The following is a 26,318-nucleotide window of genomic DNA, read 5'->3' on the forward strand; positions in this document are numbered from 1 at the left end:
CGCTGTCTGGCAAGTCCCCGTCAACTGAAAAACTCCAAGAATTGGTTTCGATAGGGAGAAGGAGTGGCGCACGATAGGGAGAAGAATTGGTTTCGATAGGGAGAAGGAGTGGCGCACGATAGGGAGAAGAATTGGTTTCGATAGGGAGAAGGAGTGGCGCACGATAGGGAGAAGAATTGGTTTACGGGAACAAGTGAGGGGGTGGAAAGTCCCTAAAGGCCCCACATTCCCCCCTTTTTTTTTTGTAACTAATTTCAATCATGGAATTTCAGTTTCTTTTTGCGAGTTTTGGTATTGTTGCCTTAGCATTAAAACTTGTACCGTACTAATGCGTTCTCTAATAAAGGCTATCAGGCGATTCAGAATGCATGGTCCAAAAGTTAAGAGCAACAATAAAATAATGAGGGGCCCTAACAAGGTGGAAACTAAAGTAGTAAGCCAGGGAGATTTATCAAACCACGATTGAAACCATCCTTTTTGATTTTTCCTTTCCTGTTGTCTTTTGTCCAGGCGCTCCCTAAGTTTGTCCATAGTTTTGGTAATAGCCCCAGAATGATCAATATAAAAACAGCATTCTTCTTTTAGTGCAGCACATAGTTCGCCCTCCTTAAGGAACAGCAGATCTAATCCCCTCCTGTTTTGCATTACCACCTCTGAAAGCGAGGTGAGGGATTCTTTTAACTGAGTTATGGAACTTTCTAATGCCCGGAGGTCAACATCTACAGCTTGCCTTAAGGCATCATAATAGTGGGGTTGTTGGATGAGGGCTGTTGTACCCGTTCCTACCCCGGCTGCCATTCCTAGTCCTAGGAGTACAGCCAGGGTGAGTGTTATGGGTTCCCTCTTAAACCTTCCTCTGCCCTCATATTCATCTAGAAAGGATGAATCTGAATGATAAATGAGTCTGGGGACCAGCTGAACTAACACACAAAAATCGGTTGAAGCTTTAAGGACCTCTAAAGAAATGCAGGGGGTCAATCCTGTGTTACATGCCCACCATCCATCCGGAGGAGGGAGGAGATACCCTGAGCCCTGTGGGAGGCTTAAATTGGCACAAAGATGTCGGTGGGACGAGGGGGGCGTTCCTACACGTGTACCGTTTCCTAATACTGAGGCCAGGGTCAATTTACTATTTCCTTCTTGTTTCCATCGACATTGATCTGGAGTGTTAACATTATTATAATTAGAATTATATCCTATAGCATCATAATAAGGGGGAGGAGCAGCATAGCAAAGCCAACATGATTTGGTAGCCTCCGGGTTTGTGGCATTTAAAACCTCAAAAGCCGCCTGGACCAATGAGAGCATTCGGTCCCGGGGGGGTCTTGGGCTTGATTGTTATTCCTTTTGGCTCAGAAGTTTGGTTTCTTATCTCTGGTAACGCTGTGGGAGGGGCCAAAGGTAGCGAAGAAGAGTGCCCTATCTCAGGGTTGGGGCTTATAGGAACTGGAGTAGGGGTTTCAATTTTTAGTTTGATGGTCATTAGTAATCCATCATTATATCCTTCTTTATAAAACCTGATTCCCCATGAATGGCCATTTATCCAGTTTTTATCCTTTTTTCCTGGTTCACTAAAAGAGATCTTAAGGGGATGGCACCATTTAGTACATTCAGGCCTATAAGTTAAGGGGTTGGTTGGGTGTGTATAATTGGCTGTCACCTTAATAAAGTCCCAGCCAGAGGTGGGCTTCCAATAGGTGTCTCCTGTGGTTTCACACCCCCAGCTTTTACAATAAAAATGTTCCTTTCCCCCACATTGATAATTTAGGGACCTATGGCGATGAAATCCCGGGCATACATAAAAGGTAGGGTTGCTAAGTTTCTGTCGCGTACCCGAGTTTTGGCAGCCGTATTGGCCGGCCCGACCGGGTATGGATGGGGCATTTTGACGATCATGGGAGTGTGCTGTGTCCCAATTGGGAGCTCCTATGGCTAATTTACAAACATCGGGGAAAAGGTCTGGCCACCAGGTCCAAGGAGCAGCAGTATGGCTAACAGACCATATTACATCTCCAGTTTGGGAAATTACCTGCCAGGTTAAATGCTGGGGCAGGTGAGGACTAAAATTACTCACAGTCAGTAGGGGTAACAGAGTTAAAGTTATAAATCTGATGATCGCAGAAGCTTGAGCTTGAGCGGGTTGCTGGTCTTTTGGGCTCGCCATTCCGATGTTGCAGATGCTGGTGCGGCCTTCACGTGTGAAGCGTGGATCCACGCAGCGATGCCATCTACCTTTATAGCCGTGGGGGTGGTGAGCAGGACGATGTATGGTCCTTTCCACCGAGGCTCTAGAGTCTGGGTTCGGTGCCGACGGACGTACACGGAATCTCCGACTTGGAAGGGATGAGCCTCTGCTGGTGTTCCTGGTCGGTAAGCCTCTGCCAGCTGGGACCACACCTCCTTTTGGACCAACTGGAGTCCCAACAGCCTAGCATATAAGTCAGTGTTATTATGGCAGTCAGGACTTAATTTCTCCCTTAGCGTAAAAAGAGGAGGTGGGGCCCCGTATAGTATTTCAAATGGAGTAAGATAATAGCGGGAGGGGGTATTTCTAGCCCGGAACAGGGCTAAGGGAAGGAGCACCGTCCAATCTGTACCGCCAGTCTCTATGGACAATTTAGTTAGGGTCTCTTTTAGAGTTCTATTCATTCTCTCTACCTGTCCTGAACTCTGGGGTCTATAGGCACAATGTAATTTCCAATCAGTCCCCAGGTATTTGGCCACACCCTGACTTACCTGGGCGACGAAGGCGGGACCATTATCTGATCCTATTACCTTTGGTGCCCCGAACCGGGGGAAAATTTCTTCTAAGATCTTTTTGGCCACCACAGTAGCTGTCTCCTTCTTCGTCGGGAAAGCTTCTACCCATCCTGAGAAGGTATCTATAAAAACTAGAAGATACCTGTTACCGTACCTTCCAGGGCGTATTTCAGTGAAGTCGACCTCCCAATAGGCTCCTGGGCGGTCTCCTCTGAGCCTTTTTCCGACCTCAAGTTTTCCTTTATGGGAGTTTACCTGTTGGCATGGAATGCACTCTCGTGCAATCTGCTCAGCTAATTTAGTTAGTCCAGGGGTATCATAACCTGTCTTGTGTAGTAGGGACACCATCTTTTTGGTTCCCAAGTGTGTCCATCTGTGAATCTGTTGTAGCATGGATTTTGCTTGTTGAGGAGATAATGTTCCTTTAGTTATGGCTGGGGTAATTGTTCCCCTATCATTTGGTTTCCCAGGACTCTCATCTGATAGTTCTAGTATGATTTCCCGTAGAGCCACTTCTCGTGCCACCCTATCTGCCAATTTGTTGCCTCTTGTCACCGGGGTATTGTCCTTCTGGTGTCCGGGGCAATGAATGATGCTGACTTTAGTGGGGAGCATGAGGGCAGCTAGCAGTGCCACTATTTCTTCTTTGTTTTTAATTTCTTTGCCCGCCGAGGTGAGCAACCCTCTTTGTTGGTAAATGGCCCCATGGACATGGGCGGTAGCAAATGCGTATCTACTGTCCGTATAGATGTTTACCTTTTTGTTTTCTGCTAGTTCCAATGCTCTAGTCATGGCGATTAGTTCAGCCCGTTGGGCCGATGTCCCTTGCGGTAATGCGGCTGCCCAGATGACCTCTTTCCCGTCTACCACGGCAGCTCCCGCCCGACGCTTACCTTCCTCTAGGAAACTGCTTCCGCCAGTAAACCAGGTAACGTCGGCGTTGGGGAGGGGCTGATCCATCAAGTCTGGTCTGCTACCGTGTGCTGCAGCCAGTACTTCCTGACAATCATGGATGACGGTAGTGCTTTCCAGGTCAGGGTCGGGTAGCAAGGTGGCCGGGTTGAGTCCTGTGGCTGAGGTAAACTTAATACGATCTGAGTTTAACAGCAGGGCTTGGTAATGAGTCATCCTGGCATTTGTTAGCCATCTGTCGGGTGGCTGGCGAATTACACTTTCTAATGCATGGGGGGCTGTTATCGTTAGGTTCTGCCCCAAAGTCAGTTTGTCAGCATCTTTGACCAAAGCGGCCACCGCGGCGATTATTTTTAAACAGGCGGGCCATCCTGCTGCCACAGGATCCAATTTCTTTGATAGGTACGCAACCGGGCGATTCCAGGGGCCCAGTTTCTGAGTTAGTACTCCCTTTGCAATACCTTTATTCTCGGCCACGTACAGATGAAAAGGCTTAGTGATCCTTCCCCCGTTCCTTTTTTTAGGGCATTCTCTTGCCCAATGACCTTTTTCTTTACAGTAGGCACATTGGTCCTTGTCTAATGGCCGCCTTCTATCCGTTGTTCGCCCTTCCTGTCTATTTCTGTCTCTACTGTTTCCTCCTCTGACTACAGTGGCCAGTATCTTACTCAAATGTCTTTCTTGCCTCTTATCTCATCTTACCTCACGAGCCTCTTGTTCCTTCTGCTTTCTTTCTTCTCTTTCTTCTTCTGTCTCCCTCTTATTATATACCTTATCTGCCTCTTTTACTAAGTCCTGAAGGGAGAAACCTTGTAGGCCATCCAGCCTTCGTAACTTCTTTCTAATATCAGGGGCCGCCTGGTCAATAAAGGCCATTGCTATGGTGGCCTTATGTTCCTCAGAGGTTGGATCATAAGGAGTGAATCGTCTAAAAGCCTCCATTAAGCGTTCTAGGAACACGGTTGGCGATTCCTGGGGCCCCTGAGTTACCTCTCTTACCTTAGCCAAATTCGTGGGGCGCCTGGCCGCTCCATGGAGACCCGCCACCAGAGCCTGGCGATACATTTTCAGGTGCTCCTTACCTTCCGGGGTATTAAAGTCCCAATTCGGCCTGACGAGTGGAAACCCGGCATCAATCTCGTTAGGCAACTGGGTAGGTTGTCCATTGGCGGCTAACACATTCTTTTTAGCCTCCAGGAGAACCCGTTGCCTCTCCTCAGTTGTGAGGAGAGTCTGGAGGAGCTGTTGACAATCATCCCAGGTGGGTTGGTGGGAGAAGACAAGAGACTCTATTAAAGCAGTAAGAGCCTGTGGGTTTTTAGAGAAAGTAGGGTTATGCATCTTCCAATTATAAAGATCTGCAGAGGAAAAGGGCCAGTATTGAAGGGGTCTATTCCCGTGGTTATCGGGGGGGCCATATTCTCTAAGGGGTAAAGCAGTAGAATCTGGGGAAACAGCCCTCTGGCTTCTGGTGCCCGCCGAGGGACCCCCCCTTTCCGCCATAACAGGTGGCCCTACTGGTGCGGAGGGTTGTGAAGCTGGGGGTCCTAGGGGCGACATGGGATTTAGGGCCGGAGGATAAGGAGGTGGGGAATCTAGAAGAAGCAAATCAGACTGCAGGTCAGGATATATCGCCTTTGGCGGGTCCGGGGCAGCAGATGACTTTTCCGTGTCTGGGGTTTTCTTCAGGGCCAATATCTCCGATTGTGCTGGAGCGCATGCAGACGTGCCTGTTGAGGAAACAAAGGGCCGGACCCACGGAGGCGGGGAGAGAACTAGATCTTCCCAGACCAAGATATATGGTATCTGGTCTGGGTGTCCGCGGGGTCCTGTGTTAAAGACCCTAGACTTGACTAGCCCAACCTTATCTAACAAAAAAGATCCTTCGGGTGGCCACCCTGTCTGAAATGTAGGCCACTCAGAGGCACACAGCGTTTGCCATTTTCCTTTCCTTACTTCTACCGAAAGGTTGTGGGCCCTAGCCCTAACTTCGGTCCAGTGGCTTAGGGTAAGAGAAAGAGGAGTCGTCATAGTTTGTCCCATTGTCGTCCGTCAAAAGAAAGATAATAGTACAGAAAAACAATAAAATTTCAAAAGACACACATTGATATTGCCGCCGCGAACTTAAACCCGAAACCAACTCAAATTCAGATGGCAGCTTATATAACCTGCCAGAACCAGCCGCCGCGAACTTAAACCCGAAACCAACTCAAATTCAGATGGCAGCTTATATAACCTGCCAGAACCAGATGAAGGGGAGACAAAATTTGTTTCTCCTTCCAGATGGACCACCAGGGCGTCCCCCGGGGCCCGTGGACACCAGCTTTCGGCACGTCTGCCTAGCCAGGAGTCCAATACAGATTCCACAGCAAGCCGGTTCGCACGGCTTTTTCCTAATGGCGGCTGGCAACAAACAAACGACAAACAAACAGACAATTGGGCTCGAGCCTACCTGATACCTCCGACTCCCGATGTTCTTGTGACCCGGGGGCGAGTGGGGATCCCGGACGAGCCCCCAAATGTTAGACCCAAACGGTCTACGAGGGATTCCAACTCGCCCAAGAACCGCCAAGAGTCGAGAGCCGCTGCAACACGCAAGAGGTTTATTAGGAGCCGATGCACCGGGGTTCCCTGAACCTCACGCAGGAGGCCGATGGGGAACCCCTAAAAGCGGAATCACATACTTTTTATAGGTTTATTTACTCATAGGGCGGGTATATTCTCACAATGATTGGGTAAATGTGGTGACTTTTGAATTCATTGGCTTAGGAACTTTTGTCCCACCTTCTGGCCGTTATAGTTGTCTGTTCATTGTGGCGGTTAGGGCGTATACCTGTTACGGGCAACTGGAAAATTACCCGCTGTCTGGCAAGTCCCCGTCAACTGAAAAACTCCAAGAATTGGTTTCGATAGGGAGAAGGAGTGGCGCACGATAGGGAGAAGAATTGGTTTCGATAGGGAGAAGGAGTGGCGCACGATAGGGAGAAGAATTGGTTTACGGGAACAAGTGAGGGGGTGGAAAGTCCCTAAAGGCCCCACATTTTCATTTCCACTCTGGGCTGATAGCCAGACTGTTTTAAATCAATTGACTGTGGATTAAAGTGGAACTGGGCTTGTGGATTGTTTGAGACCAATAGGAAGTGTTTTATTATTCCATAAGTCAGAGTACCTTTGTACAGTGCTTTATGATTATGTTTTTTGGGAAAACATTCCATTTCATATCCATTATTTCACTTTGATTTTGAACCTTACAGCTGCAAGACATAGAAAGCAACTTTTATGATGTTCATTACAAAAAAGATGGGAAGACTGAGAAGAGAGAGATTTAGTAATTAGTTTAAGGTAACACAAATAGAAAGTTATGAACACAGACTTTAACTTAGCTTTCTTTTTTTTTTTTTTGAGGTATGCGGGCCTCTCACTGTTGTGGCCTCTCCTGTTGCAGAGCACAGGCTCCGGACGCGCAGGCTCAGCGGCCATGGCTCAAAGGCCCAGCCGCTCTGAGGCATGTGGGATCTTCCCAGACTGGGGCACGAACCCACGACCCCTGCATCGGCAGGCAGATTCTCAACCACTGTGCTACCAGGGAAGCCCTAACTTAGCTTTCTTGACTCTCCGGCCCAGTTCTCTTTTCACTCTGCCATGCTGCCTTTTATACACTTCCTAGGGCCTGACTGTGACTGGTTTCACCCACATTCCAAGCTACCTTAAAGTTTCAGAGAAGATTTTGGGTGAATACACAATGTAGCCAACAGTGATCCTCTATGTAATTGGAACTGACATAGGAGGGAAATCATCTAGGCTATAGGCATGAAATGACACCTGATTGTTTCCTCCTGTCAGCACTTCCTGTTACTTGAAGCAGCTCATAGCATCTCTGTCTACTGAGACCACTTTTGGGGCACTGGCTGACAATTTGTCACAAGGACCTGGGTAAGATGCACTTTTAACCAAAAATGTCAGTGATATAAGCACATTTTTTTCGTATTGTCACCCCCAAAAGAGTTGCAGCATAAGCTAAGTCATTGCTCAGATTCCAAATCAGGAGATTTGGCATCAGGAAGACTTAGCCAAACCAGGATAATCAGTTCAGCATTTGAGTATGTGGTCAGTTAGACACCAATGATCTGGCTTTCAGGACATTCATGGATTTTTGCTTAATTTATACCTATCCTTCAAATGGACATTTTGTATCATGGAAGGTGAGGGTAAGGAGATGAGGAGGGGAGGCACAGCCCCTGTAACTGGGGGTAGCACAAATTATCCCAATTACCAAATGGTTCCAGAACTCTTCTTTCCTTTGTCAAATGAGGGGAATGATGGCTGAATACAATAGGATAGCAGGGGCATCAGCCCCAGCACTTAGAGTAAAACAACATTAAAAAGAAGCCCAAGTCTGGAGTGACCGATTTTATCACTATTGTTGTTACTTATGTATTTAGTTCCAGAAATTATAAATGTCTAATGTGGCCACCCAACAGCAAGGCTGTCTAACCACCCAAATGATTTGATCTACTTAAATCAAACTACATTCAAAAGGAATGTAAAAACACTGAACGATTGCCCTCACTATCCTAACACAGTTCTCCATCCTGTCATGCATGTGGAGCCATAGATGCGATATTCAATCAATCATTCATAAGAAGTTTATTGAGAACAAACCATATGATAGGAATTACTCATAGGATATGAAGATTCAGAGATGAACAAACCTTGGCTCTTCCCCTTGAGGAGCTGACATAATAACTCTGAAGTAAAGCAAGTAAAAAGACTATTAAAAATCATAATAGAGAAATAAGTCCTATGAGAATGCAGAGTCAAGGCCCCTAGTTCAGTAGGAGACACTCAGGGAAGGCTTCTTGGGGGAAGTGACATCTAAGCTATATTTTAAAGGACAAATAAGCAGGTAGAGTGGAAAAAGTTGGGAGAGACATCCCTACCAGAGGAAAAGTGTAAAGGCTCAGACGTATTAGAACACGTGGTTCACTGAGGAGCTGAAAGTAGTTCAGCACAGCTAAGGAAAGGCATGATGTAATGTAATAATGACAGATGACGATGGAAAGGTAAACAGGAGTCAAATTAGAAAAGGCCTTGTGGACCATGCTAAAGAGTTTGCACTCTCTAAAACTGTCTATATTCACTGAATGATTTTAGATAGGACGATGCATTAAAAGTGGGTTCACGGCATGTTATCTGAAAGGGCCTCCATATTAGCATCAGTGATTTCTAGGCAGGAGCTAGTCACTAAGGGAATGAGAACAGAATTAGGGACAGCAGGCCCAGGTCAGGTACAATGAATACTAACCAGGATTGAATAATGGGAAATCCTGTTTATCTTTGAACTTCGGAATACACAGGCTCCTGTCTTTAGAGTAGAACTCATTCCTCCCAATGGTATGTGTCGTCCCCCCCCCCCCCCCCCCCCCGTTTGTGCCACTGAAACCAAGCAGGACCTTGTGGGGCTCCTGAGCACAAAAGTCTCTCTGTGTCCCCCATTTCTTGTTTGCAGGAAATAGGCTTCATTCAGCCTCCGTGACCTTCCCTGAGATCCAAAGGGCAGGTTCAAACAGCTGCTAATCAGGGAAGGGAAGAAAAATCAAGAAACAATAGTGCAGCCTTGGGGCAGCATTCTTGTTCCTCTTCAAGGGATATACATAGTATCTTTTGAGTTCTTCTGCAGAACTAAAGCCCCCACCAAATGGAAGATGTTAACTGCCTGATGAAGCATTCTTCTTTCCAGAGAGAAGGCGCAGTTTGATAACCTCAAGAACAACAGGATGTTCCCTGGATTAAAAGAATGCAGACCCTGCAGGCATACTGATTCTTATCAACAGCCCAGACTAGAAAACTCTCACAACCCCCCCCCCTCCCAGGTTGGGACACACAGTTTTGAGGGCGTTAGCCTGCTGTGGCCCCCTTTGCCTAGCAAAGCAATAAAGCTATTCTTTTCTACTTCACCCAAAATTCTGTCTCCTGAGGATGGAGGCTGAATTTCAGCTACGCCACCTTCTTTCTTTCTCTACTTTAAGTCCTGATAACAAGAAAGCAGGACCTCATAAATGAGAACTTAACCAGGCGTATTTATTACCCCTATGCTAATACAGACTGATATTAAAAAGTAGCCTACTCATAATGCCAGCTTGGCTCTACCTTAGAGTTACACTGATCCGATTAGCTGCTTTCTCAGTTACACATTGGATTAATTACCTAGAAAGACAGCTGCTTTTGTGGGGCCTTTAGGGACTTTCCACCCCCTCACTTGTTCCCGTAAACCAATTCTTCTCCCTATCGTGCGCCACTCCTTCTCCCTATCGAAACCAATTCTTCTCCCTATCGTGCGCCACTCCTTCTCCCTATCGAAACCAATTCTTCTCCCTATCGTGCGCCACTCCTTCTCCCTATCGAAACCAATTCTTGGAGTTTTTCAGTTGACGGGGACTTGCCAGACAGCGGGTAATTTTCCAGTTGCCCGTAACAGGTATACGCCCTAACCGCCACAATGAACAGGCAACTATAACGGCCAGAAGGTGGGACAAAAGTTCCTAAGCCAATGAATTCAAAAGTCACCACATTTACCCAATCATTGTGAGAATATACCCGCCCTATGAGTAAATAAACCTATAAAAAGTATGTGATTCCGCTTTTAGGGGTTCCCCATCGGCCTCCTGCGTGAGGTTCAGGGAACCCCGGTGCATCGGCTCCTAATAAACCTCTTGCGTGTTGCAGCGGCTCTCGACTCTTGGCGGTTCTTGGGCGAGTTGGAATCCCTCGTAGACCGTTTGGGTCTAACATTTGGGGGCTCGTCCGGGATCCCCACTCGCCCCCGGGTCACAAGAACATCGGGAGTCGGAGGTATCAGGTAGGCTCGAGCCCAATTGTCTGTTTGTTTGTCGTTTGTTTGTTGCCAGCCGCCATTAGGAAAAAGCCGTGCGAACCGGCTTGCTGTGGAATCTGTATTGGACTCCTGGCTAGGCAGACGTGCCGAAAGCTGGTGTCCACGGGCCCCGGGGGACGCCCTGGTGGTCCATCTGGAAGGAGAAACAAATTTTGTCTCCCCTTCATCTGGTTCTGGCAGGTTATATAAGCTGCCATCTGAATTTGAGTTGGTTTCGGGTTTAAGTTCGCGGCGGCTGGTTCTGGCAGGTTATATAAGCTGCCATCTGAATTTGAGTTGGTTTCGGGTTTAAGTTCGCGGCGGCAATATCAATGTGTGTCTTTTGAAATTTTATTGTTTTTCTGTACTATTATCTTTCTTTTGACGGACGACAATGGGACAAACTATGACGACTCCTCTTTCTCTTACCCTAAGCCACTGGACCGAAGTTAGGGCTAGGGCCCACAACCTTTCGGTAGAAGTAAGGAAAGGAAAATGGCAAACGCTGTGTGCCTCTGAGTGGCCTACATTTCAGACAGGGTGGCCACCCGAAGGATCTTTTTTGTTAGATAAGGTTGGGCTAGTCAAGTCTAGGGTCTTTAACACAGGACCCCGCGGACACCCAGACCAGATACCATATATCTTGGTCTGGGAAGATCTAGTTCTCTCCCCGCCTCCGTGGGTCCGGCCCTTTGTTTCCTCAACAGGCACGTCTGCATGCGCTCCAGCACAATCGGAGATATTGGCCCTGAAGAAAACCCCAGACACGGAAAAGTCATCTGCTGCCCCGGACCCGCCAAAGGCGATATATCCTGACCTGCAGTCTGATTTGCTTCTTCTAGATTCCCCACCTCCTTATCCTCCGGCCCTAAATCCCATGTCGCCCCTAGGACCCCCAGCTTCACAACCCTCCGCACCAGTAGGGCCACCTGTTATGGCGGAAAGGGGGGGTCCCTCGGCGGGCACCAGAAGCCAGAGGGCTGTTTCCCCAGATTCTACTGCTTTACCCCTTAGAGAATATGGCCCCCCCCGATAACCACGGGAATAGACCCCTTCAATACTGGCCCTTTTCCTCTGCAGATCTTTATAATTGGAAGATGCATAACCCTACTTTCTCTAAAAACCCACAGGCTCTTACTGCTTTAATAGAGTCTCTTGTCTTCTCCCACCAACCCACCTGGGATGATTGTCAACAGCTCCTCCAGACTCTCCTCACAACTGAGGAGAGGCAACGGGTTCTCCTGGAGGCTAAAAAGAATGTGTTAGCCGCCAATGGACAACCTACCCAGTTGCCTAACGAGATTGATGCCGGGTTTCCACTCGTCAGGCCGAATTGGGACTTTAATACCCCGGAAGGTAAGGAGCACCTGAAAATGTATCGCCAGGCTCTGGTGGCGGGTCTCCATGGAGCGGCCAGGCGCCCCACGAATTTGGCTAAGGTAAGAGAGGTAACTCAGGGGCCCCAGGAATCGCCAACCGTGTTCCTAGAACGCTTAATGGAGGCTTTTAGACGATTCACTCCTTATGATCCAACCTCTGAGGAACATAAGGCCACCATAGCAATGGCCTTTATTGACCAGGCGGCCCCTGATATTAGAAAGAAGTTACGAAGGCTGGATGGCCTACAAGGTTTCTCCCTTCAGGACTTAGTAAAAGAGGCAGATAAGGTATATAATAAGAGGGAGACAGAAGAAGAAAGAGAAGAAAGAAAGCAGAAGGAACAAGAGGCTCGTGAGGTAGGATGAGATAAGAGGCAAGAAAGACATTTGAGTAAGATACTGGCCACTGTAGTCAGAGGAGGAAACAGTAGAGACAGAAATAGACAGGAAGGGCGAACAACGGATAGAAGGCGGCCATTAGACAAGGACCAATGTGCCTACTGTAAAGAAAAAGGTCATTGGGCAAGAGAATGCCCTAAAAAAAGGAACGGGGGAAGGATCACTAAGCCTTTTCATCTGTACGTGGCCGAGAATAAAGGTATTGCAAAGGGAGTACTAACTCAGAAACTGGGCCCCTGGAATCGCCCGGTTGCGTACCTATCAAAGAAATTGGATCCTGTGGCAGCAGGATGGCCCGCCTGTTTAAAAATAATCGCCGCGGTGGCCGCTTTGGTCAAAGATGCTGACAAACTGACTTTGGGGCAGAACCTAACGATAACAGCCCCCCATGCATTAGAAAGTGTAATTCGCCAGCCACCCGACAGATGGCTAACAAATGCCAGGATGACTCATTACCAAGCCCTGCTGTTAAACTCAGATCGTATTAAGTTTACCTCAGCCACAGGACTCAACCCGGCCACCTTGCTACCCGACCCTGACCTGGAAAGCACTACCGTCATCCATGATTGTCAGGAAGTACTGGCTGCAGCACACGGTAGCAGACCAGACTTGATGGATCAGCCCCTCCCCAACGCCGACGTTACCTGGTTTACTGGCGGAAGCAGTTTCCTAGAGGAAGGTAAGCGTCGGGCGGGAGCTGCCGTGGTAGACGGGAAAGAGGTCATCTGGGCAGCCGCATTACCGCAAGGGACATCGGCCCAACGGGCTGAACTAATCGCCATGACTAGAGCATTGGAACTAGCAGAAAACAAAAAGGTAAACATCTATACGGACAGTAGATACGCATTTGCTACCGCCCATGTCCATGGGGCCATTTACCAACAAAGAGGGTTGCTCACCTCGGCGGGCAAAGAAATTAAAAACAAAGAAGAAATAGTGGCACTGCTAGCTGCCCTCATGCTCCCCACTAAAGTCAGCATCATTCATTGCCCCGGACACCAGAAGGACAATACCCCGGTGACAAGAGGCAACAAATTGGCAGATAGGGTGGCACGAGAAGTGGCTCTACGGGAAATCATACTAGAACTATCAGATGAGAGTCCTGGGAAACCAAATGATAGGGGAACAATTACCCCAGCCATAACTAAAGGAACATTATCTCCTCAACAAGCAAAATCCATGCTACAACAGATTCACAGATGGACACACTTGGGAACCAAAAAGATGGTGTCCCTACTACACAAGACAGGTTATGATACCCCTGGACTAACTAAATTAGCTGAGCAGATTGCACGAGAGTGCATTCCATGCCAACAGGTAAACTCCCATAAAGGAAAACTTGAGGTCGGAAAAAGGCTCAGAGGAGACCGCCCAGGAGCCTATTGGGAGGTCGACTTCACTGAAATACGCCCTGGAAGGTACGGTAACAGGTATCTTCTAGTTTTTATAGATACCTTCTCAGGATGGGTAGAAGCTTTCCCGACGAAGAAGGAGACAGCTACTGTGGTGGCCAAAAAGATCTTAGAAGAAATTTTCCCCCGGTTCGGGGCACCAAAGGTAATAGGATCAGATAATGGTCCCGCCTTCGTCGCCCAGGTAAGTCAGGGTGTGGCCAAATACCTGGGGACTGATTGGAAATTACATTGTGCCTATAGACCCCAGAGTTCAGGACAGGTAGAGAGAATGAATAGAACTCTAAAAGAGACCCTAACTAAATTGTCCATAGAGACTGGCGGTACAGATTGGACGGTGCTCCTTCCCTTAGCCCTGTTCCGGGCTAGAAATACCCCCTCCCGCTATTATCTTACTCCATTTGAAATACTATACGGGGCCCCACCTCCTCTTTTTACGCTAAGGGAGAAATTAAGTCCTGACTGCCAGAATAACACTGACTTATATGCTAGGCTGTTGGGACTCCAGTTGGTCCAAAAGGAGGTGTGGTCCCAGCTGGCAGAGGCTTACCGACCAGGAACACCAGCAGAGGCTCATCCCTTCCAAGTCGGAGATTCCGTGTACGTCCGTCGGCACCGAACCCAGACTCTAGAGCCTCGGTGGAAAGGACCATACATCGTCCTGCTCACCACCCCCACGGCTATAAAGGTAGACGGCATCGCTGCGTGGATCCACGCTTCACACGTGAAGGCCGCACCAGCATCTGCAACATCGGAATGGCGAGCCCAAAAGACCAGCAACCCGCTCAAGCTCAAGCTTCTGCGATCATCAGATTTATAACTTTAACTCTGTTACCCCTACTGACTGTGAGTAATTTTAGTCCTCACCTGCCCCAGCATTTAACCTGGCAGGTAATTTCCCAAACTGGAGATGTAATATGGTCTGTTAGCCATACTGCTGCTCCTTGGACCTGGTGGCCAGACCTTTTCCCCGATGTTTGTAAATTAGCCATAGGAGCTCCCAATTGGGACACAGCACACTCCCATGATCGTCAAAATGCCCCATCCATACCCGGTCGGGCCGGCCAATACGGCTGCCAAAACTCGGGTACGCGACAGAAACTTAGCAACCCTACCTTTTATGTATGCCCGGGATTTCATCGCCATAGGTCCCTAAATTATCAATGTGGGGGAAAGGAACATTTTTATTGTAAAAGCTGGGGGTGTGAAACCACAGGAGACACCTATTGGAAGCCCACCTCTGGCTGGGACTTTATTAAGGTGACAGCCAATTATACACACCCAACCAACCCCTTAACTTATAGGCCTGAATGTACTAAATGGTGCCATCCCCTTAAGATCTCTTTTAGTGAACCAGGAAAAAAGGATAAAAACTGGATAAATGGCCATTCATGGGGAATCAGGTTTTATAAAGAAGGATATAATGATGGATTACTAATGACCATCAAACTAAAAATTGAAACCCCTACTCCAGTTCCTATAAGCCCCAACCCTGAGATAGGGCACTCTTCTTCGCTACCTTTGGCCCCTCCCACAGCGTTACCAGAGATAAGAAACCAAACTTCTGAGCCAAATGGAATAACAATCAAGCCCAAGACCCCCCCGGGACCGAATGCTCTCATTGGTCCAGGCGGCTTTTGAGGTTTTAAATGCCACAAACCCGGAGGCTACCAAATCATGTTGGCTTTGCTATGCTGCTCCTCCCCCTTATTATGATGCTATAGGATATAATTCTAATTATAATAATGTTAACACTCCAGATCAATGTCGATGGAAACAAGAAGGAAATAGTAAATTGACCCTGGCCTCAGTATTAGGAAACGGTACACGTGTAGGAACGCCCCCCTCGTCCCACCGACATCTTTGTGCCAATTTAAGCCTCCCACAGGGCTCAGGGTATCTCCTCCCTCCTCCGGATGGATGGTGGGCATGTAACACAGGATTGACCCCCTGCATTTCTTTAGAGGTCCTTAAAGCTTCAACCGATTTTTGTGTGTTAGTTCAGCTGGTCCCCAGACTCATTTATCATTCAGATTCATCCTTTCTAGATGAATATGAGGGCAGAGGAAGGTTTAAGAGGGAACCCATAACACTCACCCTGGCTGTACTCCTAGGACTAGGAATGGCAGCCGGGGTAGGAACGGGTACAACAGCCCTCATCCAACAACCCCACTATTATGATGCCTTAAGGCAAGCTGTAGATGTTGACCTCCGGGCATTAGAAAGTTCCATAACTCAGTTAAAAGAATCCCTCACCTCGCTTTCAGAGGTGGTAATGCAAAACAGGAGGGGATTAGATCTGCTGTTCCTTAAGGAGGGCGAACTATGTGCTGCACTAAAAGAAGAATGCTGTTTTTATATTGATCATTCTGGGGCTATTACCAAAACTATGGACAAACTTAGGGAGCGCCTGGACAAAAGACAACAGGAAAGGAAAAATCAAAAAGGATGGTTTCAATCGTGGTTTGATAAATCTCCCTGGCTTACTACTTTAGTTTCCACCTTGTTAGGGCCCCTCATTATTTTATTGTTGCTCTTAACTTTTGGACCATGCATTCTGAATCGCCTGATAGCCTTTATTAGAGAACGCATTAGTACGGTACAAGTTTTAATGCTAAGGCAACAATACCAAAACTCGCAAAAAGAAACTGAAATTCCATGATTGAAATTAGTTACAAAAAAAAAAAGGGGGGAATGTGGGGCCTTTAGGGACTTTCCACCCCCTCACTTGTTCCCGTAAACCAATTCTTCTCCCTATCGTGCGCCACTCCTTCTCCCTATCGAAACCAATTCTTCTCCCTATCGTGCGCCACTCCTTCTCCCTATCGAAACCAATTCTTCTCCCTATCGTGCGCCACTCCTTCTCCCTATCGAAACCAATTCTTGGAGTTTTTCAGTTGACGGGGACTTGCCAGACAGCGGGTAATTTTCCAGTTGCCCGTAACAGGTATACGCCCTAACCGCCACAATGAACAGACAACTATAACGGCCAGAAGGTGGGACAAAAGTTCCTAAGCCAATGAATTCAAAAGTCACCACATTTACCCAATCATTGTGAGAATATACCCGCCCTATGAGTAAATAAACCTATAAAAAGTATGTGATTCCGCTTTTAGGGGTTCCCCATCGGCCTCCTGCGTGAGGTTCAGGGAACCCCGGTGCATCGGCTCCTAATAAACCTCTTGCGTGTTGCAGCGGCTCTCGACTCTTGGCGGTTCTTGGGCGAGTTGGAATCCCTCGTAGACCGTTTGGGTCTAACACTTTTAGTAAAAATGTAGTATCTCACATACAGAGCTTAAATATATCCCGTGAGACAGAGTAGAGCCCCATTTGGGCATAGGTGTTTAAAGTATGTGTTTACTCTCCAACCTTTACATTTAATTGGCAATCAGCAGGGCACAACCAGTGATAGAACCTCTTCTAGCCCCCTGTCAGCCATTGACACAGCCTTTGGGCCACAGTCAGGCTGAAAATAATACCACTTGCATTAATATTTAATTCTGATTTCTATCTGGAAGAGCTATAAAAACTGCTGAGGGTTAGCAATTGTAGGAAGGAAGAAAAGAGCTCAGGTTTCAAATGTACTAAAGGTGGCCCTGATTTGGGAGCAATGGTGTGCCAGTGTTCAGGAAAACTGCAGATGAATTATTTGAGTGAGGGCATTTTCTACCTAAATTAGCTAAGAAAGACTGTGGCATAAATACAATATTTTATATATGGCTTGCCGCCACTCATTCACATTTTAAGAAAAAGATCTCCATCTTCTAATAAAGTGCATCAGAAAAGCAGTGGATGGTAATCAAGTGCTTAAAACTAATTGGACTGGTGCCTCTTTGAGGTGCCATGGCAAAACTTGTACCTGGAACCAACTCTTTCAGCACCTCAATAGGTGACCTTGGGAAAGTTTCTTAAAATCTCCATAGAACTTTCTTCTTCACCTATGAAATTTTGAAATGATTTAAAGATGAGATAATAAATATTAAAATGTTAAATATATATATACACACACACACACAACATGTTGTTGAGGATCTGATTATAAGTGAATCATTGAATGAATCATAAAACTTGAAATCTGGAAGAGATCTTAATGCTCATAAATTCAACCCACTCCTTTTACAGATAAGAAATGTGAATCCCTAGAGGGAGACTGACTTGCCCAATGTCAATTTTCCACTAAGAACCACCTCTCACTCAGTTTGACTCCCACTTACCACTTTGTTTCATGCTAGTTAGAAAAGGGATAGGTAAGACAAACCTGGTAGGAGAAAAATGAGGCAGAGAGGGCAATACTTTGGAGCCTGGACGACAGAGAAGAGTGCTAGCAGTTAGAAATTATGTTGGCACTCAGTGTTCTACTTAATGATGTTACAGTTAAGGAACCTAAGATGATCAGAGCTTTAACCCAGACCACTGCCAACCCCTCCCTAAAATAGTCACATGCAACAAGGAACAGTGACAACGGAAGGTAAAGTCGTATTTGCTGGAACTTTGGCCACAAACCCCACTGCAGAAAATCCTAATGAGTTGGGCTAGACCACACATAGAATGCTGCCTTTTACATGACAGTTAAGCTTTTGACCAAATCAGACCATGTGTTCTGCTCCATAGAATTTGGTCATTTCCTAACACCTCCACTGCTACCACTCTGGCTGAAGCCACTATCGCCTCATACAAGAGTTACTGCAGTAGCCTCTTAACTGATCTCTTTGCTTCCGCTCTTGCCTTTATAATCTATTCTCAAAAAATGGTCCGTGATTCTGTTAAAATGTAAGTCAGATTATCTTGTGTTCCTACTTAAAACCCTCTAACTCATCCCAGTGGCAGTTAAAGCCTATCACATAACCTCCTTCCCTGTTATCTCTGACTCATCTCCTGCTACTCTCCATCTCAATCACTGCTCCAGTCACAGTGGCTTCTGTGCTGTTCCTTGAACTACACCAAACACATTGGCTTCTCAGGACCTTTTCATTTGTTGTTTCCCGTCTGGAGTGCTCTTCCTCCAGACATGTGCTTACTTCACAAGGATTTCTATTCAAATGCCACTTAGAGAGGTCTTTTTTGATCTCTATAAAAATAGTAATATTCACCCACCCCTTCAGTCTCTAGCTCTCCCTTATCCTGCTGTACTGTTCTCCATTTCACTTCTTACCATCTTTCTGCCTCCCCCACTAGAACGCAAGTGTCATAAGGCCAGAGAGTTCAGTGTTTTTGTCTTGTTTTGATTTTTCTTCACAATGTATCCTAGTGCTTAAAACAAAGTCTGGCATACAGTAGACACACAATAAATACTTGTTAACATACTAATGATTGAATAGGCACTTAAAATGCCACATATATTTATGTGACAGGCACTATGCTAAGTACATTGCATTCATTGTCTCGCTTAATTCTTCCACATACCGAAATATAACTAAGAAGGTACTGTTAGTTACCTCCCTTCGGGATGAGAAACCTGAGAGGTTAAGTAATTTGTGCAAGGTCACTAGTTGTGGCACAGCCAGAATTCATTAAAATCCAACTGATGAAACCGAGTCCGCCTAAAACTGATACCAAGCAGGACCCTGTGGGGCTCCTGGGCACAAAAGCCTTTCTGTGTCCCCTGTTTCTTGATTACAGGAAATAGGCTTCATTCAGCCTCCATGACCTTCCCTGAGTTCCAACGAGCAGGTTCAAAACAGTTGCTAATTAGGGAAGGGAGGGGATGTGGAGACAAGAGAGGAGCAGTCCAGAGAAACAACAGTGCAGCCTTGGGGCAGGGTCCCGGTTCTCCCTCAAGGGATATACAAAACAATATCTGTGAGCTGTTTTGCAGATACTGAAACTCCCACCAGGTGGGAGAAGTTAACTGTATGCTGCCCATAAGCACGGAGACCCCAGACCTGTTGGAACCAGAAGGTTGATGATGCTGAGTCCCGATGACCTCACCACCAACCCATCAGAAGAACGTCCATGAGCTGATCACACCCTCTTTGAAACATTACTATAAAACTCCCCACTACCCCCTCCAGGTCGGGACACACAGTCTTGAGGGCATTAGCCTGCTGTGGCCCCCTTTGCCTGGCAAAGTGATAAAGCTGTTCTTTCCTACTTCACCCAAAAACTCTATTTGAGATTTAATTCACTGTTAGGATAGAGAGGCCGAATTTGACTTCAAAAGCAAGTTCCTTTGCTGAGTTTATATTAACCTCTCTAACCAAAATGTTATTCCCTTTCTTGTTCAACGACTGCTCAAGGTTGAGAAGTATCAAAGAAAAGGGCGGCGGGGGGAACTGAAACTTAGTAGGACCCTGTGGGGCCCTCCCAGGCACAAGAGCCTTTCTGTGTCCCCGTTTCTTGTTTGTAGGTAAAAGGCTTTCAGCCTCCTAGACCTTCCCTGAGTTCTAAAGGGCAGATTCGAACAGTTACTAATCAGGGGAGTGAGAGAATGCATAAAGAAATAGTGCAGGGTCCTGGTTCCTCCTCAAGGGATATACATAACAATCTGATATGTATCTCTGAGTTCTTCTACAGGAACTAAGCCCCCCACCCAGGTGGAGGATGGCAACTTCAGGCTGAGCACATGCATGTGGACCCCAGACTGGTTGGAACCAGAAGATTGATGATGGAGATTCCTGGAATACCACCCTGTTACCTCACTGCCAACAATCTGTGGAAGGTTACACACCCTGCAGCCCTCCCCCCAAATTTTGCCTATAAAAACTCTTCCCTGGAAGCCATCAGGGAATTTGGGTCTTTTGAGTACAAGCTGCCCATTCACCTTGCACGGCCCTTGCAATAAACCTTTCTCTGCTTCAAACTCCAACATTTTGGTTTGTTTGGCCTCACTGTGCATCTAGCACATGAACTTGGGTTCAACAACACAAGTATGGCTGACTCCCAAAGCCCATTAACTTAGCTACCATGAAATACTGCCTTTTTAGTTCCAATCTGAACCTGAATTTACTTGCCCTTTCTCTCTTCTTTCTAAACCTGTTTTATGGGAATAATTGACACTGTGTGTATGCCACTATCCAGGAAAGTCTCTCCCTGCCTACTGAATATCAGGCTAGTAAGTGATGGGATTCCAAGCAGGACACCATTCAGTTTCAACAAATGACTCTGAATGCTGATGAGCTGTCATGGAAAAGGGCACAAGTGGTGGGAATGTGCTGTACACTGAGGCCTGCCCAGAAGACTGGCCCCATGTGATTTTAGTGCTTATCTGAAGCTCAGCATACCAGAGCTGTTGAATATCCTGGGAGTTGGAACACAAACAGCCACATAAAGCACTGGATCTTGGCCATAAACTTCAAATCCTCATATCAAGCTGTCACCTCATTGAACATAACACTTGTATCAGTCCGTGTGTGCCTGTTGACAATAATATTTTCTTAAGGAAGAAAACAGGCAAGAAATTATCTAATCCAGACAAGTCACCCATAACCTCTAGGAAGAAGATGTGAATTTATTTGTATCTGGAGCTTTATATAAAACACTGGGGGTCATAAAATGACTGTTGCACACAATAATAATTACATATTTACTGATCCTGCCCTCGACAGTGTCCAAAGTGATTTTATGTACATTATCTCAGTTTAAGTTTTTAACAGCTGCCTGAGGAGTGCAGGTGAAGAAACCAAGTTCCTAGGTGTGATGGCTAGTAAGTGGCACAGCCTGAACGAGATCTGTAGCCAGATCTTCTAACTCCCAGTCCAGTATTCTCTTCTCCATATCACACAACATTCCTAGTAATTTCTTTGTGGAAACTTTGCATTAATTATAGCCAGGCATATTCAAGTTTGGTAATCACCATGTTCTACCAAAGTTTTCTCCACAGACGTGACATAGGTACACTCTTAACTGGAACCATAGAAGTAGAACTGCAAAGCTCCTTGCCCCCTTCCACCAGTCTGAGTTAAGACCTTATGTGTCCCTATTTTGTTTAGTCATTAGAGGAGAGCCACATGGAAGAGAGTAACTCCGTATTATTAATCGATATGACCAGTTAGTTTCAGTATCCTAGCACTATCTTAAAGAATGGGCCATTGGACAGATTCATTTTAATGGGAAAAAGCCCATCAAAAGGGGGAGAGACAGGTCAGCTTTGAATAAAGAGCGCCAGTCAAAGAGCCTAGGTATCCCGAGGACAATATGGGAACACACAATACCTGGAGTAGGAAAGAATGTGTGACGGGATGAGGGCTGAGGGGAGTGAAGAACATGAGGGGTGGAAAGAAAACGAGTTTAGGAGTTTAAACCATGACTGACCAACTTTGCTTTGGGCTACCTTTGACGGAAAAAAAAAAGTTCTATCTGAAGCAAAACTAATTAAAATGAGTTTGCAAAGATATTGTTTTTAAATAGTACAAAAACAGAAAAGAAGCAAAAAAAAGTCTTAGCTGTCCAATGTACTCCATTACATTATCCAGAGAAGATGGAACTGGTTTTCTAGAAAGTTAATGAGCTACTAAATGGAGGGTGTGAACTGCAAATGATGCCAATCAGGACAAACTTATGGTTACCAAGGGGGAAAGGGGGGGGAGGGATAAATTGGGAGATTGGGATTGGCATATACACACTACTATATATAAAATAGATAGCTAATAAGAACCTACTGTATAGCACAGGGAACTCTACTCAATACTCTGTAATTACATATATGGGAAAAGAATCTAAAAAAGAGTGGATAGGGACTTCTCTGGCGGTCCAGTGGTTAAGACTCTGCGCTTCCAATGCAGGGGGCATGGGTTCGATTCCTGGTCGGGGAACTAAGATCCTGCATGCCGCACAGTGCGGCCAAAAAATAAAAATTAAAATAAATAAACAAAAAGAGTGGATATATGTTTTTTAAAAAATGGGAAACTATGCTGCATGCTATGCCAGCTTTTTCGTTGAATCCCTGAGTTAAATTATGTAAATAGTAAGGAGTTTGTAAGAAAGCACTAAAACCTCAAGGGTTACAAATGATAACAAAAAAAATATTACAGGCAGTGGTTATCTTCTTTAATTCTTTAAGTGTTCCACGGTAGTAACCGGAATTTGATCAATAATTGTTGTAAGTAAAGTAAAAAAGAAACAAGAACTGTTTATTGATATTCATTTAAAGAAACTTTTTTAGAACATTTTGAATAACACGTTTCTACTGTGTAATATTTTAGCTCTGTTCTTGCAATACATATGGAATTCTATTCTGAAATGAAATATATTTACCAGTGAATTAGGAGAGGATGTTAAGATAAGTGGTAACGCTAAACACACTAATCACAAACCTTCTTCTAGTTATCCATCATGTCCAAATGTCTTTGAAATTGGAACCTTTAGAAGACATGCCTTGTTCCCTTTAGTTTCAAACAGAAATAACTTCTGTGAAGTTTGTCATAGGCTGGTTTTCACAAAGAACACCTTCAAGAGCTGGTATAGCATATAGGTTTCTTTTCATCTGCCAATTTCAATTGTTTTGTGGTGGCCATGTGCATTACTGCTGAGAATTCTAAGGCTACTTTCCAGGCTCAGCCAGAAAGAATCCCATGATTAATTTATCCTGTCCATGGTTGAAGGAAAAGGGAAGTGGAACTACAAGTATCAAATATTCGCTACCTCTTCTCTAGAGACTATTTTATCCTCTTAATTTTGATGACTAAAATTTGGGTAGCTTCTGCTAGCGGGTAGTGATAATTTCTGACAGAGTAATGCAGTCTACCCTTTCACTTTCCTTAGGGGTGCATAAGTGAGAGGTGTGAAAGATAAATCATTGCCCAATTATATTAAAAAATGACACAATTTGATACCTAGGTTTCATAATCCTTAAGGAAATATATGACTGGAGCAAGATGAAAAGAAATAGAAAATATATGTACAAGGCAATTTGTCAGTCTTATTAGAATAAGCTACATTGATATGTTTCTTAACTAAATCTTGATTCTTGTTTGGATTTACGGAAATATTCTAAATTCTTTCTCAATGTGATTTTTAGGCTCTGTAAAGTGGCTTCTGGGCCTAGTCATTTATGGGAGCAAAAGCAAGCAGTCTGTAACTTTGATGCTAAAGCTCCACATCCACTGTCTTCCACTGCAGTTATTGAGTACACTGTGGTTTGCTTGACTCTTCACACTGTCCTTAGATGATTACCTCTCATTATTGTGATTTTCAGTAAAATCTTAAACTGCTTTTCCCTATTTCCTCCATTTCTTAGTTTGCCCTGTATGGGTCCTTGAAGCTGAAGTGAGTCTCTTATAGGCAGCATATAGTAGGGTCCTGTTTTGTTAATCCATTAAGGCACTTCATGGTTTTTGAATGGAAAATATAATCCATTTACATTTAAAGTAATTATTGCTAGGCAAGAACTTACTGCTGCAATGTTGTTAATTGTTTTCTGTCTATTTTGCAATTCTTTTGTTCCTTTCTTCCTCTCTTGCTGTCTCCCTTTGTGATTTGATGATTTCCTATAGTGGTACACTTTGATTCTACTCTATCTTGTGTGTATCTACTATAGACTTTTGTTTTGTGGTTACCTTGATGCTGACTTTGAAACATCTCATAAATGTAACAGTCTCTTTTTACCAAATAACAGCTTAACTTTTATTGCATACAAAAGTCTACTCTTTTATTCTCCCCTCACACTTTTATATTTTTGATATCACAACTTGCATCTTTTTATAGTATATCCGTTAACAAATTATTATAGCTATAGCTATTTCTGATACTTTTGTCTTTCAACCTTTACAATAGAGTTAATTGGGTAACAGATCACCATATTAGATTATTCTGAATCTGACTATATATTTGCCTTTACTAGTGTGTTGTTTATTTTCATATATTTTTATGTTACTAGTTAGTGTCCTTTAGTTTCAGCCTGAAGAACTACTTTCAGCATTTCTTTTAAGGCAGGCCTAGTAGAGATAAGTTTCCTCAGTTTCTGTTTGGGAAAATCCTTATGTCACCTTCATTTCTGAAGGACAACTTTGCTGGGTAAAGCATTCTTGGTTGGCAGTTTCTTTCTTTCAGCACTTTGAATAGATCATCCCATTCTCTCCTGGTCTGCAAGGTCTCTGCTGAGAAATCTACTGATAACCTTATGGGGGTTCCCTTGTATAAGAGAATTTCTTTTCTCTTGCTGCTTTTATAATTCTCTGTCTTTGATTTTACATAGTTTTATTATGATGTGTCTTGGAGAAGATCATTTTGGATTGAAATTTTGTGGTGACTTATTAGCTTCACAAACTTAGATGTTCAAATCTCTCCCTAGTTTTGGGAGGGTCTCAGCCATTATTTCTTTAAATAATTTCTTTGTTCCTCTCTTTTTCTAGAACTCCAATGACAGAGGCTGGTGTCTTCTATTCTGCCATCTTGGTGACATCACTCTCCTGGCACTAGTTTTAATTCATACTTGAAGATCTAACTGGACACCATCTTGTCCAGATGGAGCCAAGAAAATTGTTTACAGTCTTCATCTCTACTTTCTTTCTTCAGTATAGATACTTATGTACAATTCGTAGATGCAAATGGGCATTGCTGGTTGAAAGTACTAAGAGACTTTGCAAAATAATTGTGCATACACACTGTTTCTAATCACTCTCCTTTCACTCTCTCCAGAATCTAGTCCAGTTGGACTTTCTCCATCCTTACTCTGCCAAAAATGCTATTGATAACGTTCCCATTGACCTATGCCTTACTAAATACAATGGTTAATTTTTATGTATAATCTTACCCAATCCATCATTCACCTCTTCCAGGAAAAAAAACTGTTTGTTTGTTTTATTGAAGTATAGTTGATTTACAATGTTGTGTTTGTTTCTGGTGTACAGCAGAGTGATTCAGTTTTATATATATATCTTTTTTTCATTATGGGTTATTATAAGATATTGAATATAGTTCCCTGTGCTATACAGTAGGTCCTTGCTATTTATCTATTTTATATATAGTATCTGCTAATCCCAAGCTCCTAATTCATCCCTCGCCTCCCTTTCCCCTTTGGTAACCGTGTTTGTTTTCTATGTCAGAGTCTGTTTCTGTTTTGTATATCATATTTTAGATTCTACATATAAATGATATCACATGATGTTTGTTTTCCTCTGACTGACTTCACATAGTGTGATAATCTCTAGGTCCGTCCATGCTGCTGCAAATGGCATTATTTAATTCTTTTTTATGGCTGAGTAATACTCCAGTGTGTGTGTGTGTGTGTGTGTGTGTGTGTGTGTGTGTGTGTGTACACACATACATATGTATGTGTATACCACATACCACATCTTCTTTATCCATTCCTCTGCTGATGGACACTTAGGTTGCTTCCATGTTTTGGCTATTGTAAATAGTGCTGCTATGAACACTGGGGTGCATGTATCTTTGGGAATTAGAGTTTGCTCCAGATATATGCCCAGGAGTGGAATTTCAGGATCATATGGTAACTCTATTTTAGTTTTTTAAGGAACCTCCATACTGTTCTCCATAGTGGCTGCACCAATTTACATTCCCAGCACCAGTGTAGGAAGGTTCCCTTCTCTCCACACCCTCTCCAGTATTTGTTTCTGGACTTTTTCATGATGGCCATTCTGACTGGTGTGAGGTGGTACCTCACTGTAGTTTTGATTTTCATTTCTC

The sequence above is a fragment of the Phocoena sinus genome, chromosome X (genome assembly GCF_008692025.1).
Source record: "Phocoena sinus isolate mPhoSin1 chromosome X, mPhoSin1.pri, whole genome shotgun sequence".
NCBI classification, from domain to species: domain Eukaryota; kingdom Metazoa; phylum Chordata; class Mammalia; order Artiodactyla; family Phocoenidae; genus Phocoena; species Phocoena sinus.